Source organism: Lichenostomus cassidix, chromosome 3 (genome assembly GCF_008360975.1).
Source record: "Lichenostomus cassidix isolate B80296 chromosome 3, HeHo_3.0, whole genome shotgun sequence".
NCBI classification, from domain to species: domain Eukaryota; kingdom Metazoa; phylum Chordata; class Aves; order Passeriformes; family Meliphagidae; genus Lichenostomus; species Lichenostomus cassidix.
Window position 1 is genome coordinate 17,404,094 of NC_139483.1, and position 14,513 is coordinate 17,418,606.

Below are 14,513 nucleotides of genomic sequence, written 5' to 3' on the forward strand. Positions count from 1 at the left end.
TTCCACTTAGACCCACAAACAAATTTATTTCTTGTGTTATTCTATATTGTTTTTGTTTGGTGCCTTGAATTTTCTGGTTTTTTCTTAATCTCATGAGATTTTAAAAAAATATTTATAATGCATTTTCTCCACTGAAAGAGGGAGAAAATGGATTGCTGATCTAAATATGAAGGATCTAATTGTTTTTTGCCACAGAAATGAGCACGCAAGGGATTAAGAAGGAACTCATTAGGAAATATTTTTTCCCCATCTTTTGTCCAGGATAGCAGGACCTTGTTCTTGTAGCTGAAATGGGGAATTTCCTTCCAAAGCTCACTGAGATCCCACAGGACTCTAAGATGTGCCCATCCAAAGGCTGATGTGAGTTTTGCAGTAGCTGAATTCTTTGCAGTTCTTCTCAGGCCCTGCCAAAGCCAGTGGCAATGCCTTACAGATGCACATGTTGAGATTAGGTAATGATGAGGGATGAACCAGCCCTGTCTTCCTTTCACTCTCTGCAGATGTGAACTCACAGGAATTCAGCAAAGGCCATTCCAGTTTCTGAAGCACAACTCCCTGAAAATCAGTCTCACAATTTGTGGAGGAATGCATGGTCAAGCCTTTCAGGACAAGGTATGTTATGGGCTTCAGGAATCCCATGGCATCCTTTATAAAGGCAGTTAGAGGAAACCAACTCCCTCTTTCTTGCAGCAGAACCAACAGGCAGAAACCCCTGCTCTGGGGGTAGCCTGGATTGTGACCATGCTGGCATAGCACTTCATGTAGGGCCCCCCCTCTACATGTTCTAGCTGCACAGTGGGTTTAAACAGGTATCTTGTCAGCTGAGTCTGTCTGAAAAAAGACTGAGGAGTCTGATTGAGGCCAATGGTGATAGTACTTTAACCATGGGGTTATTTGTAACCTGCTTGGAGCACCAAATATCTTATTTTGCTTAGCAAGCCTGGAGAATTCATCAGAAAATGTTTATACCCTCCTTAATGAGATGAATTATATCTGTGCTAACCATGACAGACATAATTCAGCTTACTATGGTAGGGCCCAAATAATTTATAAACAAAAAAAAAAAAAAAGAAAATGTTGCTCAAGAACAGACTGTGTAAACAGCTCAATCTTGCCAATTCCTATGGTACCAGAAGAATTAGTTTCCTTCTGGTTGTCTAGGTAACAAAATCTTTGGGGCCGATTTTCAGCCAGTATAAATCAGCAGAGCTTTTATGCTGACTTATACCAGTTTATATCCTCCTGCAGCTTGTGCAGCACCATGAGCACTGCCAGCTCCTTACAAATGCAGCATGTTTAGTATGTTAGAAGGCAAGTGCTGGGTATAAAGTCTTGTGTTCTGCACCAATTCTAGTTGTCACATCCTTCCTGCCTCTTGACAGTCCTTGCCATCTAGACACCATTCTGGTGGCTGTGAAGGATCTTAGTGAACAGAGATGAGTGTCTGCTCCATGCCATGAGATAGGTGTTGCTTTGGCCTCCTAACTCTGTTCAGGCCTCTTTCACCCTTAGTGTAGTGTAGGCAGGGGTCAAAGGAGGGACATATCTTTGAGAAGCAAGAGTTTTTCCTCTTTTGTTTTGTAGAGTGTGTCCTCCCAATGCCTTAATATGGATGGTAATGGGCTTAGTGATGTGATTTGGTTTAGAAACTATTCATCTGTTATGCAAACGAGATGTGAAAATAATGTGCTTTAATGTGCTTGGGTTTTTTTATTTGTGTTTGTTTTTTTTCTCTTAAAACACTGAGCATATGGTTGCCTTAATGCCAAGAGGGAGAGGGAAGTGCTATGAGATGTTCTTGCTGGATGTGTTTTTATCATCCTTGCTTGTAGTTGCTTTGCTGTCTGAGGTACTTACTCTTTAATGGAAGCTTTTAAGACACAGCAGAAGAGAAGAGATGTTCAGATACTCTGTTTTAGGCAGCAGTGGAAGGGTTTTCAGTCCTAAATCTCACTGCTGTGGTCATTCAGATGACTAGAGGATTTGACAGCCTTGTATGCAACAGCTGCATTCCCCCTACTTGCTCTTTATATGGAGACAAAGTGAGTCCCTGGGAAAATAGTAATGGATAGAAAGAAGACTCCTGACCCACCTTGCTGTTATGGCAAGACACTGTTAGGCCTTGCACACTGTGTGGGATGAGGTGGGATCAGAGCTCAGGTGGAAATGCTGGGAGCCCACAAGCAGTGCCAGGGAGCAGCAGCACAAGGCTGGGATGTGCAAGGATCCTGCCCAGCAAGGCCAGGCATCCCTTAGCTACCCACAAAAGAAATACAGGCAGGCAGTAGTAGCAAGGCTCCAGGAAAGCTTTTGCTTCCTTTCCCAGCTCCTGCAAATAGAATGTTGTGTTTGAGTACGAATGCAAAATCCCATGCCAACTTAGTGTGGACACTGCACATTTAAAATAGCTAAAGGTCCGGAAGTACAGAGTTGGGATTCCAGCTGCAGTTCTGACTCGCAGTCCTATTGCAGAGTTCAGTATTTTCCCTTCCTGTGTAAGTGTATGAATGGATGGTACAGCATATGCCTACTTTGGGATTTCTTCCTTCAGTTCCCAGCAGAAGCAAAAAAATGAATTAGAAGTTAGAAATAATTTTATTAAAATTAGAATGACTAGTGCTGTTTTTTCTATGTCTAAACTTTGGCATATTTGGAGTTCAAGTCTGCAGCTGAGTTTGGCTGTGATCCAATATGAATTAGTATGAACCTCTTTTACATCACTTTTTTTTTACCATTTAGCCCTTATTATTAAAAAGAACTCAAATAAAACAAAACCAGAATTTGAGTTGCTATTTGGACTAATTTCTGATAAGCTGTAAAAAAAAAAAGACATTGCTCCAATGAAAACATTCGGTTCAGTTTTTTTCTGAATTTTTGCATGCCTTTTTCATCACCAGCAACTGAGCTGTTGTTTATCCTTGTTACTGATGTTTTCAGGGGGCTTCAACCTATATTCCCTGTTTTGTCCTATCATAATAAGGAGCTTATGTGAAAGTAAACCACAAAAAGCATTGCTATAGATTTATTCTATAAATGGTATGTATTTGTGTATGGCCATTTTTTGTTGCAGAGACAAGCCTGCTTTTAACCCTCCAAATCAGAATTTCATTTGAGGGCACTTTTCTTAGTCTGTGATGGTGAAAGTCCACTATTAGATGCAGCTGTTGAGGCTGGGTTTTATTCTTGATGGAAGGAGTGGATTTCCTTGAAGGATGCTTTTGCTTTTGTCAAAAACTAATTTTGTCACCCACTTAGAAAGTACAAGGTACTGGAATGTCTGAGCAGATGTTAGAAAAGAAAAGGAGAGCAGACATCATCAGATGCTTGAAAGCAAAGAAATTTTCCTCTGGCAAAAAAAGAAAAAAATACTCAACATGTTGGACAGCATGAATTTTTTTTAAAACTTTACCTGACAGGAGTTATTACATTTTTAGATGTCACAATTACTGCTACTCTTTCTGAAGTATTTTGCACTACAGAGAAGCAACACTAAGAAAAAGCAACCTTTTTGGTCAGAGGGATGTTTTTTGTGAGGTTCTTTAGTTGTCGCTTCAAAGAGTTTGAACTCTGCTCCCATTTATAATAACAATGGAAATTTTGCAGATTTACAGCAGAAGATGACTGACTATTTCTACAACCTGAACTGTTCAGAGAAGAGATATTTGACAGTCTGAGTAATAGTTTAAACTGTACTGTAGTTTGACAGGGGACTTTGAAGGTACAAGTCGAAATCTCAGCTTTTTGCACCTTTAAATTATCAGGTCCTGCTTTGTACACTCCTAGAATAGCCTCCCATAAAATTAGACTACTCTAGCTTTAAAAAAACCCACCAACAGTTATTTTTCTTACAGAGCGATTTAAACCTAAAAACAAGAAAGAAAATGGAAGAAACTAATTAGTGACAGAGATTTGCATATGGAGAATAGATTAAAAAATGTAAATGTTTACATATATTAAAAAAAGAAAAAAAAATTCTGTGTAATGCAGTATTGTATAATAGCTTACATAATTTGCCCAATTAGTTTTTCATAATGACATCAGATTTGATTGCACATACTCTACCCTCAATCAAAGAGGAGTGTCTCTGTGGAAGAGCTGTTAGCAAGTACAGACAGTCATCCATATGAGCTGGGCATTCAAAACTCTATGTTCCTCAGGACCTGTTTTCAGGAAAAAGTGAGGGAAGAAGCTACACAACAGAGAAGCCTGTACATGGTGATTTACCAGATCAATAAGGCAAAATACAGCTGTTGGAAGAAGTGCAGCACAGGGCAAATAGTTACCAGCAGGTTCACAGCCAATTCTGATGCCACTATATGTACTGGAGTTGTATCTAGCCTTCCAACCTGAGCTGGGACTCTTTTGAATGATCTGTGTAAGGGAGGAGAAAAGGTTGGGTTTCAAAGAGCAGAAAGAAGGGCTTTTTGTTTCAAAATTTGTATATATTTTGTCTGTCTCCTACAGAAGAAAAAGATTGCAATGCTGGGAAGAGTTTATCACGTTAAGTTATTTGGTCTGTCTCAATAAAAATGGGATTTAGGATGTGTCTTTCTGGCTTGGGGTTCATCCCAGGAAATGAACAAGGCAACAAGGCCCTGGTGGATCAGAGAAGAGCAGGACCTTGTCTATTTAGCCCCTTGTGCCCACCTGCACATTTGCTCATTGGACCTTCCTGAGAGCTGCCTGTTGTGTGGATGTGCTGACGGGTATACATGCCTGCTGGGCTCCCAGGATATCGCCTGCCTTTGCTGCTCTGGAGCAGCTCACTGCCTGTTTGCTGGGAGCAGACCATGAAACATTCCTGTCCCTGGTGACTGTAATGGGATTTCTCAGAAGGATAACTATGACCTTTAGACTGAGTTTGACTGGATTTACAAGTGCAGAAGTACCACTGAGATGTGCTCCAGACAAGTGCTGTTCCCTGTCCTTTTTCAGCTTAGCACTATGTCAGAGCATCGGGGCTTTTGCTGCAATTATTGACCCAATTTATTAAAATTTTAATAAGAGCTGCCGACTCTGTGGAAGAGCTAGGCAGTGTCTGGAAAACATCTCACCAAGAGCCATTACAGCTCCCAGTGCGTGCATAGGGTATGAGCAAGCACTTAACTGCACTCAGCCAGGCACATGGCTGAGCCTCCAGAGCTGTCCTGCCCTCCCTGCAGTCGGTGGATGTTTTGTAACTTGCTCCCCGTGCCTGGCCTTGCCCTGGATTTCACAGATCTACCCTAACTGTCCATCTGATGATCCTGAGCTTTTGCAAATTCTTATGACCAGCTTGCTTCCTACTCTAACATGCATTTCCTTGACTCATTCATATCCATGGTAAGCAACAAGACTACGAGCCTTACCAACACACTGCTGCCTCCTGTATTGTGTTTTTTTCCTGTAACAGGATGGAAGGACACACCACAGGAGGGAGAAGTCACTAGAATTTTTCTAGTGCTTAGAAGAACATACTCTCACTCATTTCAATGTTCTCAGAAGGCAGAACAATTCATGTTTGTCAGTGCAGCAGCAACCTGGAGACTCTTTCTGCCTTTTCTCAACAAAGTTTTCTCCCTGCTAGTTCCACCTAGCTGGAGTGGGAAATGGCATCATTGGTGATAGCAGTGAAAGGCTGAAATGGCCAAAGTACAACATTATTGTGGAAAAGGACCATGTGGTTCATTTCCAGCACAAATGTAATGTTCAAAAGGGACAGAAGGTGAATGAGCATCTCCTCACAGAAATGTTCCTGGGAAACACTGGGATAAATCAAACTCTCCAACACTATTTTTTAGCATCAGAAAGTAGGCATTACCTTAGTCACAGCACCATGGTGCATGCAGATAGCTCCACCTAGATGCACACCCACTTATAAAACTTTTTCACTATTTATGTATCTTTAGCAAACAAAGAAATTAATGTTCACAGGTTATAAATTACACCATGTGCTTCATTAATTAATATTCTATCTTCTATTGGTTATTAATTTGTCACTAGTCATGCTAATCACACTTTCAGTCTTTTTATTGTCTTTTCCTCTGATAGAGTTTTTGGTATGAATATTGAACTGTCTTCTTTAGTCTCTTTTTATCTGTGGTTTCTGTACCATGTCCTTGTGGTCTGTAAATTCTGCATTCCTGGTGTCCAGTTTTCAGCAATATGTCTCTCCCTCAGGCTTTGTTCATTAAAGAATATCAAGGTTGGTTTAGCAAAACTTAAAATTTCAGTGCTTTTCCCAAACTGTGCTAACCACAGCAGTCTGCAAAAAACTTTGCTATGTGCTGGCTAAAGTAGAAAATTACACAGCTTATTATTATGATTAATTAAAACAATTAATTAGAAGAGTTAATTAAAACAATTAATTAGAAAAAGTTAATGAGGAAAGTTATATCATTTCCAACAGAAGGATGTTCTGAGAATGGTGTTTAGCAGTAATGGAATGAGACAAAGGAAACACAAATTTCGGCTGAGCATGTAGAAAATTTGCATAGCTGTGAGATTCATTACACCAGCAGATACTCTCCCAGGAGGGGAGACAGAACACATCTCGAGTAATTGGAAACTGATAGGTGGAAAACCCAGGGAAATGATCCTTCTTGTTAGGCTGGGAGATGTCTTGGACCTTCCCAGCTCTCATTTCAAGGACTGTGTGTTTGAGTGGAGTCACAGGACTCCCTTTCTCTGTGCCAAAAGGTCTCGGTTGTCTTCTGTGGTTCTCACACCCACAGAATATGAGGCTCTTGCTTTTTGTGAAGGTACCTTGGTGGCTGCTTTAACTTTTCTCTGAGTATTTTAGAAACTTTTATGATAGTTATAAATCATCTGTATGTGGGTGCCTACATGGAATATTTAAAGTAAGTTTAGAAGTTGCTCCAAGCACCCAAGATACTGAAGATGATAAGATTTTCCATGCATACTGAGAAGTCTTATCTCATGTGGCTGTTTGGGGCATGATTTAGGATTTTGAGCAGTTTCTCTTGTGTGAACTGTGACATGTCTTACAGGGCAGAGAGAGGGAACATTTTATTTGCAAATCTGTTGAATCTGAGATGGGTAACAAGGGAGTCTGGTTTCAGTTGCTGTCTCAGATGGTGCCTTATAACCAGTTGTAATCAGGCAGAACATGGTGGATTCTGATGATTTTCAGTGCAGGGTCTGTGTATGTGTGTGTGTGTTTGTGTGTGTGTGTATGTGCAGAGAAAAAGGTTATTAGCATGAATCTGTCTGGTACTGGTGATTTCAAATCACACCCTTTGAGGTGTCCCAAGCAGCATACAGTGTCTTTACCATAGATGCTCAGGAAACAGGAAAAACTTTGGAAGAAAATTGAAAATAGTTTAGGGAGATGGTGAGTGAAGTATCTAACAATGTGTTCTTGCCTCTGTGAAAAATTCCCTATATGCTTGTTATTTCTTGCTTCTTTTTCATACTGAAGGCTAGAATGGCAAATTTGGGGTCTAGAGCAAATCTTGTTTTTCCTGTGATTTCTGATCCACAGTAACAGTTCAGACAATTTGAGAAGCAAGAAAGAATAGAGTGATTTCCAGCAAGCTTGACTTTCATATTTAGTGCCCAAACAGAAAATCAGTAGTCCCTAAAGTACTCTGTAATGGGTACAGGAGATATGGCCTGGGTTCCAGGAGTGAGGTGTTATTCCAGTCCGTGAATGCTGTTTGACATTCCCATCTGATGGGCAGGAATGACACTGAAGACAAATTGACAAAACAAACACAAATCCAACAAGTTCATCTTTGTTTTCTGAAGGAAAGCGTTCACGTACACACACTGTCTGATATACTTTGTGCACTTTTTCCTACCTAAATTTGTCATGCATGGCTAACTTTTCCTGACAAGAGGCAGTATTTCATACTTGTATTTAGGTACCATTAGCTTGAGCTGTCCATGTCTGGGCAGCTGAGTACAAGTGGAGCTGTTTTAACAGTGTAGCTGCAGAATGGGGAGAGCTGCTATAAACTTGAGCTGTCTGGCTTTGCTGCAGATCCAGCCTGGAGCCGGAACTGCTCAGACATGGCAGTTATATTTCAGTGGAGATATATTATTTATGAATTCCTGGCTGTCACCGTATTTAAAAACATGTGAAATCTGTTGGTGTGCAGAAAATACGTCTGGGAGAGGTCAGCCAAGATAGCAAAGTGTTCGAAAATCATGGCAGACATCCACTTAGGGCTGTAAATCAAGCACTTTCCCTAGGTTTCAGACAGATACTTGATTTTGCTGGATTTGTCATATGATGTTCTCTTAATCAAATAGGAATTTGAGGCTCAGTCTTATCAGAACCACATGTGCTGTGTTATTATTGTTGTTGTTGTTTTTGTGATTTATCATTAGTAGGACAAACAAATATGGGGTGGTGAGGCACTGGAACAGGCTGCCCAGAGAAGCTGTGGATACCTCATCCCTTGAAGTGTTCAAAGCCAGGTTGGATGGGGCTTTGAGCAAGGTGGCCTAGTTGAAGGTGTCACTATGTATTGTAGTGGATTGGAGCTAGATGGTCTTTAAGGTCCATTCCAACCCAAACCATTTTATAATTCTACAAGTTGCTGAGGCAGTTTGGATTGCTGTGTGCAGTGCAGGAATCTTGGATCTCTGTAAATGAGTGGAGGTTGAGAGTTCACTCTGTTGAACTAACAGGCAAATTTGTCTGAGGCTATTAAATTTAAATCACAGTTTATTACATTTCTTCATGTAATAAACTGATCATTCAGTGAACTTTTTGTATGTGGTCATGTACTCACTGGAGAGTAACAATCACTTGGGCAAATACAGGCTCAGATAAAACCAGTCCCAGAGTTCAGAGGTGTTTAGATGAAGGAGACTGATTTGGCTCACTGTATTAGCAGAGAAACAGTTGTGTAGTTGTCTGTAGTTTTGGTGAAGGAATCTGGCTCCCAGCTAAATGCAATATTTTGCAAGTGCTTATTTTTAATGCACTCTGAGGAGCGCTGATGCAACTTTGAAAGTATTTCAGTAAATATTAGTTTTTAATATGGAACATCTGTGCATGATTATGACAAGGAATGTGACAGATTTTATCTCACTCAGTTCTTTTCACCCCATGCAAAAATGTTGTCCAAGCTGAACACTGCAGTTCCCCTTCAGTCTGTGTATGCACAGGAGAGAGGAAATGAGGGAGACCTGGATTCATCCTGACTGATTTGAGGCAGTACATGGACATTGGGTTTTCATGAGTGCCATAGCCAGCACAGCTGCTGGGAGATACAGCTGGTGCCCTCCTCATCCTTCCTTCCCATACAGCCCCTGCCTTGTGGCAGTGCAAGTGGAATGAACAGGTTTGTTTTAACCCAGTTGTTCCTTCTGGCTCCTCATGTGCAGGCACAACCTTTTCTGTCAGCACAAGGGAAGGGACAGCACAGGAGTGAGGATAGTCAAGGGAGAACAGAGCTGTAAATATTCCAGCTTAAAGATGGAAGATTATTTTTGAACTTTCCCTATTGTCAACAGACTATCTCATTCCTAGTATCTTCCATGTGACTTTTAAATTAGGATTGGTTCTCACTATTTGAGAAACCAGAAGGGCTAACTAAGTACCAGCTAAGCTGAATCCCATTTCATGTGGATAGGACAATGGGGAAAAGTTCAGGATAAATATGCTCAAAACTAGCACTATTGATCCAGCACCTTTCAACAGTACTGAACGTCACTGAGAATTAAATGCAAACACATCCCAACCTTAAACCATTAATGCTTTTAGCTAGTATATTATCCTCCAAAGTGTTAGCAGCCTGCCTTAAAATTGCCAAGAAATTTAAAGTGGGCCCAATGTGAGTCCACCCCTAAAGTGGGTCTCAGTGTGAAGGCCATATATTTCTTTAACAGATCAGGCATTTATTTATGCTTCTTTTTCTTACATTAGGGGTTGTGAGATGGAAATGATTAATAAACTGTCACATTAATGTTTCCACTTAGCCCATTGCTGGCAACACCTGCCTTTCAACAGCATTCTAAATGTTAACACTGTAATGACATTGAACGGGCAGACAAAAGTACTGTGTGTAAATTAGGCTTTTGATAACTTTCTGTTTATGTAGGATGGACTGGAAGTGAGCATGTTATAACAAGGCAGAATTTTTAAACCTTTTTTTTCTCTGAACCATGTCACATAGAAGTAAAGCTCTTTAAAAGATGGAATATTGAACATCCCTAGGGAAAATTTCTATCAGTATGACACATGCTAGGAATAAAGCCTAGAACAAATAGTCTCTTAGATGAAGATCATACTGAAGTGAGGGAATAAATAAAAGGAACTGGAAGTTTTGATATGTGATAAACAGTAGGACTTACCTGCTTATCTGCAACCTTTTTGGAGAGCTATGTGTGAATTGGGATAAAAGGGAGCATCACTTGCTCAGAGAAGTGAGATGTAAATAAAAAAGTGGGGTTTCCCCTTTTATCAACAGTATGTATACTTGCTTTGAAATCCAAAATATGAGTTAGACTTGTGGACGTGGAAAGGGAGAAGAACATGGACAACTTTGTGATGAGGACCTTCTCCAGCTTAGCACAGCAGCAATATTAGATAGATGAAGCTTTGTGGGGCATTTTGAAAAATGAGGAGAATTGGCTGAAGCACAGGGTGGGTGGTAAGGGACTTTGAGGGAATAGGAGCTATCCAGACATCTGTTGAGAAAGGGATTAAGGGAGAGTATGAGCCATCCATGTAATGAGGAGATAATGACACTCTTAAAAGAAGAAGAGGATCTGTTCTCTAAGTGAATGGGCTTAATTGGCAACAAGATGGATTTAGGACAGGTACTAGATAATCCAGAAAATGGAGCAAACTGATATATTGCATGAGGAGGCAGTGGGGCCATTGGAATACAATAAAGACTTACTAGACTTTTTCAGAAAGAACAAAGATATAGCTGATTCCTCCAGGGGGCAGAATATGGATTATATAACTTTTTGAGGATGTTTTCCGCTGCATTTTTGGTAATTCTGTTACTAGTGTAGGAATATGCTATACAATAAATGCATATTAGCCTGCATCAGCTGTTTTGCAAACAATGCTTTTTCCTTCCTACACTTTGAGAACTCTGCATGGTCCTTTCCCCTAGGAAGGGAAGGAAGAAAAAACCATCATGCCTAACTATGATTCAAGCAGTGAATCCACATCTGAACCTGCATACAGGTATTTTCAGCCCATGAAGAAATAAAATGTTGATACATAAATGTAGATAGCTTTAAGGCTCTCATGCCTCTGTGAGATCCTTTCATGAGCTATATCTTGAAAGCTCTTCACTATGGCCACCCTCTGAAGAAAATAAAAAGCTTATTTCCCTTGCAGGATATTAGATAAGAAGATAAAAACAGATCTGTAGAAAACTTACTACTCACTGCTTGAGTGGTGAGTAGAGTTAAACGAGAAAATTATTTTGAGTAACATCCTGTTTGTCCATTTTTAGTTAGTTCTTGTGTTTAACCCTGAGAGCAGTCAGTCTACTCATTTAGAATGAGTTTATTTTATAGGCAGTTTGCCTGGGCAGTTTAGGCTTTTTACATGGTTTTTTTTTAATGCCTTTATCTTTGAAATGTTTGGGAGAATTCAGTGATTCAGGATTCAAAACCCAGTAAGAAACTCCAAATTCAGAACTACTGAATAAGAAACGGAGTAAGCAAGTAATTCTTATTGAGTCTGAAATCATGAAAACATTTGAACTATTAAACTTCACTGTTAAAATATTTTGATTGTATGTGGCCAAGGACCATGTCTGAGTGAGAAGTTCATAGCTATCACTTAGTCCAGTGGAAGCTGTGGGATTGTACAGCCTTGGAGGAGCAGCTTTCTAGGCACCTGGTGTTGCAAAATGTTGAAAATATGTGTGTGACAAAACTCTTAGTTGATTTGAGTTAGTGATACCATATGCCCTTTTGGATATCTGAGTACTGCTCTTTCTCAAACCTGTCCAATTTTTATTTTTATTTTAATTTTTTAAATGCTTGGTTATTTTAATAGTATCTGTGTAGGTATTTTTTTAGTAGTGTCACGAGCTGATAGGCTTAAACTTCGTTTTTTGTAAAACAAAGGGAATGGGCAAAACCTCATAAATCTCACCAGAAAGTAATTTATATCTCTGTGTTGTGGGGAATTGTCTGTTACAGTGCAATAGCATTCCCTGTAATCAGTCAGTCATATATACTGATAGAAACCATTTATAAAGCAATGATCAAATAGAACAGTCCACATCAATACCAGAGACCAACAAAAAACTGCCTCTAAAAGCATCACATCGGTTATAGGATCAATTCAAACTTAATTTTTCATTTCTTCGCTTCACTTAGTGCTTTTCACTTTCCCTGCTGATGTGGCTGTGCCTGGGTCTGGCAATGCTCAGGCATTTTGGAGGTGCTCAGGATGAGACTGTTGTGCTCAGCCTGGTCTGGACTCTTGGAGTGACCTTTGTGAAGGCAGCTGTGTGACCAGGGAAAAGGTGAATGGGTTCAGATTCTAAACCTCCTGAGCTTTTTTTCTCAGGAATGATGCTGTGGTGAAAGCTGGTAAAGTTTTAAGAGTAATTTCAGACTGTTATACATAATGTCAGTACACGGTCTGTAGTGCATTGGTGAGTCATAAAAGAAAGGAAAATGTTTCAAACCCTGTTTGTTTCTAGGTTAGTGCTTTTTGGTTGTGCTAAACTGCCATTTCTTGGACACATCCCCATCTTCTCTACAGATTTCTGTTGAGCTCTAGTTACAGAATGACGTGAATGGGTTTTTCTGCCACACACTCTGCCTTGCTGGGCAAGTCCCGTAGTTGTCTGCTCTCTCCCCCTTTTGCTTTTGTACCCATATGTAGGCAAAAAGTAACATATTTCATAAATGGTGAGATTTCTGCTTTCACAGACCTCTGCACTTATCTTCTGTCTGAACTGCAGTTTTGGTCACCCTGCCAGGGATACAAGCCATCAAACTGATCCTCATTTGCGTGGAGCTTTTAATCTTCCCCTGCATGCCCTTCAGCCTGTGTCCCGCTTTGGGTTTGATCCCTCTGCAGGGATCCCCTTTTATCTATCAGTGAGATTTGTGAGCAGAATCACTTTTGCTCAGCCTGGGTGTGACCAAACACTTTGGGAATAGCAGTGTTAAGAGAATCGTTTTGGCTATTAACCTGCAAATTCTGGGACTTTTCAGGAGCAAATCCTTTTATGCCTTTGTTCAGCCTTTCAGTGATGAAAATACAATAGATATCAGTAAGACTGGGTAAGAACTGAATAACTACTCCAGTTTCTTCCCTTGTGTCTATTTGTTTTACTGTCATTTGTCTGCATTCTGTGGACTGCTAAGCAACCTCAGTTCCTGTAGATTTAGCATTTTACAAGATTATTTTCCCTTCTTCCAGCCTGACCTCGTGATCATACAGAAGAAGGGAAAATGACACCAGAATAAAATAGGAAATGCAAAGTATTTGTATTATAACAGGATAGCAAATAGTGCTGTTTATTTCAGCAAGGCTAAGAAGCATTAGAGTTCTTATTGTAATTATTAATGTCATTTCTCCTGTTAGATATTTAGGGTGCTAAAATGCTGTATTAGTGCTGGGCACTAATGATAACTCTGCTTTGGTTCCTTGGGACCTGGGAAAGCATTTGGAGGCTAATTGGTAAGTGGGTATGGTGATGCTACAATCTGCTAATCCAAAAAGTCACAGCAGGCTCTGCATTTGCAGATGCAAGATGGGAACACACTTTTTTTTTTTTTTCCAGAGAGGATGACTAGCAATGCAGTTTCCTGTTTTACTTGCATCACTAATCCAGAAAATGATTGTTGCACTAATCCAGAAAATGATTTTTCCACTCCCCCTGCTTCCCTTTCCTTCCTTTATACCAGCAAATGTTTGTCCTTCAAGCAACTGGACTCCATGGACTCCTTAAGTGACTCACAAATGCCTTTAAGGTCATGTGACTTTTTGCTCAATAGGAGCAAAATGCTGGGTGGCAATAGCAAGATGAGTAGAATACTGAATGGCAAGTACATGTTTGGATGCCACTCCCTGGCACCTCTGCACTAAAGCCTATTTACTGTGCTCGTAGGAGAAGACTTACTGTCTTGGACATTCTTTGGGTCTGGCAGTGTGCATTGTGCTACTATTCTCAGTGCCTCATCTCACAAATTGTGTTCCCCATCCCTTTTCCTGGCTGTTCCCAGGTGACTGGAGTTTGCAGAGATGCTCAGCACCTTGCAGCCTAGGACTCTTAGTGAACAGCTGCTTGCTTCTTGTTATTGAGGAATCTACACTTACAATATGGACCCATGAAGCTGAAAGGGAAAAAAACTTTAAGAACCAATATAATTAAACTGTGGCATCCATTACAGAAAGTCTGGGTGTTGGATATAATTAGCTGTGATACTTAAAAAAACTATAAAACTCTAGGGAATTTGAGTTTTGGCAATTAACATGACTTAACTTCTTCCATCATTTCCACACTAAACATCAATGCTTGTTTTGTAACAGCAGGCATCGCGAATGCTTGTCTGTATCTTTTCAGCAT